At 32.1% G+C, this 5,883-nt stretch overlaps 1 long non-coding RNA gene across 4 annotated transcripts; it reads left to right on the top strand.

Moving 5' to 3' along the window:
* Nucleotides 1–226: 226 nt before the first annotated feature.
* LOC120272667 lies at nucleotides 227–4,663 on the top strand. 4 transcript variants are annotated; one of them, XR_005540230.1, is made up of 7 exons: nucleotides 227–665; nucleotides 1,336–1,589; nucleotides 1,720–1,867; nucleotides 1,972–2,270; nucleotides 2,443–2,536; nucleotides 3,684–3,781; nucleotides 4,277–4,663. It is a non-coding gene; the product is annotated as an uncharacterized LOC120272667 (long non-coding RNA). The 4 variants fall into 4 exon arrangements; XR_005540231.1 differs by having other exon boundaries at nucleotides 228–665; nucleotides 1,336–1,531; nucleotides 1,757–1,867; XR_005540228.1 differs by having other exon boundaries at nucleotides 1,336–1,867.
* The last annotated feature ends 1,220 nt before the right edge of the window (nucleotides 4,664–5,883 follow it).

The raw sequence follows: 5,883 nt of genomic DNA, 5'->3' as shown, positions 1-5,883 counted from the left end.
AAAGTAGCATTTTTTATATGAATTATAATTATTAATATTTTAATTATATATATATATATATGTATAGTATATATCAACGGGCAAGGTGCCCCACCCCTCTCCTTTTATAGGGAGGTTAATAACCCTAACCCCGATTTCAGTGTTAAAAACCCCAATAGGAATTTCTTTTTTGTTGAGATTCAAAAGAAAAGAATAATAGGATTTTTTTGGTACAAATTTAAGTGTTATATATAAAATATGGTCGAGCTTGGTGCCAAAACTAGTCCAGTTCTCTAGTTGGATTGATGAACTTGTGTCAAAACCGGTCTGATTCTCTAGTTGGACTGGACTTGCAGTTGAACAAGTGTGAACCGCCTGTTTTTTAATTAATCCAGTGAGCCTGCAGGTTTCATATCAACCAACTAGTTGGTATTAAAAACATATTGTATCTTAATTTTTTTGTTGTAATTATTATATAATTTTTAAATTAATTAAATTATATTATTTAAAATATTTAAATTGATGTGACATTGACCCAATTGACCCAAGTGGAGAAACTGATTATCTGTTGACCCAGCACCTTGACCAGCTATCTAACCGGTTGAAGATGTGAACTGGTGTTGGAATCGGTCCGATTCTCCCCTACAAACCAAGCTTTCGCCATAGCCTTCCATGTCGAGTAGGAGGTGAATTTTGTATGCTGCTGTTTAGATATCAAATAATATTATATGAACCATGATATTGATATAAATATTGGCTATGATGCAACACATAAATTGTGGCAAGTTTTTTGGTGCGCAGTTTTTAAAAATATATTCAAAATGAATAGAACAAGGAGCAAAAATTAAAATGTAATCAATCTTCCAATGTTCCTCACTTAAAACGTGATACTGTATTAAAAAAATATTAAAACATAACATCAATAGTTCATAATTACCTAACATGATCATCATGTGTGATTTACTATTAATCTCTTAGCAAACCCACTATCAGGGTTGGTAACCCGGATGCCCGATACCGGGGTTACAACAATTCTGGATAACACAATTCTATTGACCTGATGGATGGCCAGTATTGTTGATTGGGTCATAAATAGGAAGATCATAGACGGTATTATAGTCATTTTATGTAGCTCAGCCAATTCTAAATTAGATCACTGTTATTATAGGGTTCTTGCTCAGCCGCTAGGGTTTTGGCAAGAGGTAAGAAGAGCTCCACTTATTGATTTCTCTTTCATTCAATTCTATGAAAAATCAAAATTTTCTCACAGCTTGCATGTCATTTTTCTCATTATCAGTTGTCCAAGAAACCCTAAATTGAGTTTTTTTTTCTCTTGTTTTTGTATTGAGTGATTAGAAGAACTCCTCGACAGACACCTCGTCATGAACATTAGCAAGAGCACTAATGATGAGGACGAGCTCATGGAGTGACGGCGGTAGATGAGCATCAGACAGGAGGCGCTGGCACTATACCGTGACATTCTTTGGGCCCGCGGGGTCATCTGTAGAGATGTGCTCCAAGAGAACTTCCACTAGGAGTTTGAGGAAGCGAGGTACAAGCGCGATCCAGAGATCATCACCAGACCCTAGATCTCCAAAATCCCCTTTGAGGTCCTCTCTCTCCTTCTCCGCTTCCATTATCCACCTCTCCAATGGCCATATCCGACTTCTGCTCCTCCTCCTCCTCCTTTCTTCCCCTGACGATGCTCTCAAGCTCACTGATGAGTTCTTTGATTCGAAGGAACCCCGCTTCAGAAGGCTTTTTTTTGCATATGAAGGAGTAAGAGAAGGGAGCGATTGCGAAGCCTGATGAGGGATGGATCCGTATTTTCACTCTCCCGCAACGAGAACTTTCTCATGAACTTGCCAGCCCTTATCTCCATCCGTAGGTACTTCCCAGCCTTTTCTTCTTCTCCTCTCTTTCTCTCACCACTGATCACAAGCACGTTCTCATCCTTAACCTAGACCTTGATCTCCCCTTGCTTAACCCCAGGCATATCCACCTCAAAGACGTACGATCAAGGGAGTTCCTTCACGTCTGCTGGAGTCATGCTCTTATCCAACTCATCAGGGAATGTCCATGAGGTGCTGCATAGGTGGACATGAGAGGTCCCTCCAAGCCCATCACCAGGTCCATTGCTTCTCCCAATCCTTTTGTTGATCTTCTTCTAATGTTGTTGTTGTTAATCTTGCTCTTCTCTTTGATTGATTTGGATTTCATCGATGATAAGAGAATTAGGGTGAAGAAACTGTTCTCCGTCTAGGACTTCTTTCGGTATGCTAAGACCGAAGGTATGTATTTTGTCTCGCTCGAGTGTGATATGTGTCCATCCCCATCGGCGGTGGCAAATCTAAGATGCTATGGTTTTGCCATCAGTTTTTTGTATATTTTTATTTATTTATTTATGTTTTTTTTTTCTTTTGTTTTGGTTTGTGATTGAGGTTTAGGATTTGTTTTGTTTAGGTATTTCAATGAGAATTGGTGGCCTTCGTCTTCGGTGTTTGAGGATCCTCCGGTTGAGAGCGCAGATAAAGAGAAACTTATTGATATTTTTCAGGTCCAACAAATTTTTTTTTTCCTATTTTCTTATAGTCTCATCTCTTATTGATTCGCCTTATTATGAGTGGTTTCAATTTAATAAGGTGAATGTGTGAATCGTTGAGAAGTTTTAGTTCTTTATTTTGATTTGAATGTTGATTTTGTTAGGATTACATATATTATGTGAATTTGGATGAGTGTTTTGAGTTTATTGAGGATATGTTGATCAAGGACGGGCCTATGGATGGGTTGATGAGATTCTCTCATGCGGTGTTTGAATTTTTTTTTTAAGAAATTAGGGTTTGAAATTTATTGAAAGTTTGATTCGTTTTTCGATTTTAGTGTGAAATTAGGGCGCGATTTTATAAATTTTTTTTAAAATTAGGTATTTTAATCATTGAGAAGTTTGAGTTCTTTGTTTTGATTTGAATGCTTCTTTTTTTTGTTAGGATTACATGCATTCTGTGAATTTGGATAAGATAAAAATGAGTGAAAAATAGGTAAGTTGTTATAGTTGAGTAGATTGACTTGGTAAATTAAGTTATGGGTGTAACTATGTAAACAAACAGAAAAAGTAGAAATGTTTTGGTTGTTTGCACCTTTATCACTATATGTTTGTGATGTCCATTCGGCCAAATAAACATTACCAAATAAAAGCATAAGGCCTAGATATTGATGGAAAAAGTTATTCACATGGACTAATTTTATTTTTTTCCTTTATTTTATAAAATATTTTTCGAATATTATCCCCTCAAATATCTTCCTTCCCAACCCTCATTTGAGGTGGGGATTTGTCACTCTCATTGGTGTCTTTTTTTCAAACCTGATTTTTGAAAATTGTTTTGATTTGGTTATTTTATTTTGTGAGCCTAATAATTGCACCCAACCTCTAATAATTGTGCCCTTTCATGGTAAACCAAGCAACCACCAGGCAGCATCCTTATTTCTTCTTTCAGGCAGTGTTTGAATGTTTTTGAGAAATGAGATTTGAAATTTGTTGAAAGTTTGATTCTTTTTCTATTTTGGTGTGAAATTAGGGTGCAATTTGAAATTATTTTTAAATTAGATATCTTAATCATTGAGAAGGCTGAGTTCTTTGTTTTGATTTGTCCCTAACAAAATCGAAGAGCATTTCAAATTGATTGATGAATGGATTCTCCTCGCAGGTGGAGCTTCTCTACACCAAGTTTGCCTCTTTGGTGAAATCAGATCACTAGAGAGATCTTGGAAATCGTCGCCGGCGCTGATTTACTCATTTAGTCTGGTACGTCTTCAACCCTAAACTTCTCTCTCTGCTTCACTTTTGTTCTTCATTTTGGACGTTCTCTTTCATCAATCAAGTAAAGTCTCTGTATTATTATTATTATTATCATTATTTTTTTCCTCTTGAATGATCTCAACAGGAATGTTCAAGTAAGTCTTCATCATCAATGCAGGCATGATTCAGTTTGATTTCTATATTGATGTTTTTAATCATCTTATTATGTAGGGTGCCTTTATTGAGGTTTGATTTTCAGATATTCAGCTTTGAAATCATCTTATAGGTTTTTTTATTTTTTTGAAGCGAAAGATAAAACAAAATTTGGTATAATTAATGCTTTTTTTAATTTCTGAAATATTGATGGTATTGTTGTCGATAGATGTAGTGAGGTTGATGATAGAACTCTCACAGTGGAGTTCTTTCCGGTTGCTAAACACACATTGAACATTCCCTAATTTCAATTCTGATTTCTATTTTAATTAATTTATTTATTTGTAGGAAATTGAGGATGAGGACTGTTAAAGCTCCTTACACAATTTGTTTGGAACTAGGGAAATATTGATGCACAGGTGTGTGACCTCATTTGGAGTTATGCTTGGTTTTGATAGAGTATGAAGCTGACGCTGCCGGAGAGAAGATGGTTGGATCTACCCAAATAGGATGATTAATTGACAAGTTTGGAGGGTTATACTTTTTGATAAGAAAGCAATCAGTGAAAATCCAGTCCTTTTTTATATATTTAATTTATTTTAATTTTATTTTTCAATTAAATTCATGTTGACAGGTCTTATTTTTGGATGAAGATAAGCCACAATTGTTGACTCTATAAGCTACAATTGTTGACTCTGGCCGTGTATAATTAATGTAATCCTGTCAATTCGTTGTCATCTTGAGTGAATTTGTTTTGATTTTTTATGTACTTATATAGGGAATAAAATAAAAAACAAACTTCACATTATAACGGTGTGAGACTTTTATATTTAATTCACGGCTTAAGATTTTGTTTATTATCATAATATTAATAAATAAAAATTTTTTATATTTATTTTATAATGTTTTTTAAAAGAAACAGTTAGATTAACTTAAATTAATTATTCATTAATAAATTTAAATTTGTTTATTAAAAACTTGGATATGTTTTAACAAGATATAGAAAGTAATTTGATTTTTTTAAAAAAATACTTAAAAAATGTAGATAAACAATATATTAAGGAAAAAAAATCTAATATGGATCGAAATAAAATATATATTTTTTTATGTTTAAGTGGGAAAAAATTAGTTTTGCAAATTTAAAATTATGTATTTTTTTAATAGAACTTTTCATATCTTTTTCATACTAGGTAATATAATATAACCAATTATAGAGATATGATAATATAATATGTATTTGATAAAATTTTTTAAATATATATATATTTAATATAATTTATATAAATTTTTTAAAAAGTTCAGATAATATAATATAATATAATCGAGATGATAATCTAATATTAAGATATATAATGGTTATAGATAGATGATGGGGAAAAATCTTTTTTATAGAAGTTAAGATAATATTATTTGTGGCTTATTATAATTCAAATTCATGAAAATAAAAATATAAATTTTTATGTGTCTAACCATTTTTATCATATATATATGTATATATAATCTAATAAAAATTTAAACAAGATATATTTTCCTTCGATGTTTTAAGTGGGAAAATTTTAAATTTTCAAATTTAAATTATGTATTTCTTTCCATAAAACTTTTCATATAGCTTTTCATATAATATAAGATAATCGATTATAAAAACATATATATAACGGTTATAGAGATGTGATTAATTTTTTTTTAAAGAGTTACAGATAATGTTATTTGTGACTTATTATAATTCTAATTTATAAAAATATTATAAAACATAAATTTATATCCGTATAACCACTTGCAAAGACTTTATATGAAAATTTACATTGAAAGAATGCATGATGTGAGCGGTTGCATTCGCAAGTTCCTTCTCAATTATTGGCTCTAGCTTTGTTCTCTATCAGTGTTTGTGGCCCTCCTATAAACATCTACCATTTATATATTGAAAGCACTAGGGGCCCTTTGAGAATTGATTAATA

This window comes from Dioscorea cayenensis, chromosome 11 (assembly GCF_009730915.1).
Source record: "Dioscorea cayenensis subsp. rotundata cultivar TDr96_F1 chromosome 11, TDr96_F1_v2_PseudoChromosome.rev07_lg8_w22 25.fasta, whole genome shotgun sequence".
NCBI lineage: Eukaryota > Viridiplantae > Streptophyta > Magnoliopsida > Dioscoreales > Dioscoreaceae > Dioscorea > Dioscorea cayenensis.
This window is presented reverse-complemented; position numbering and strand designations above follow the sequence as displayed.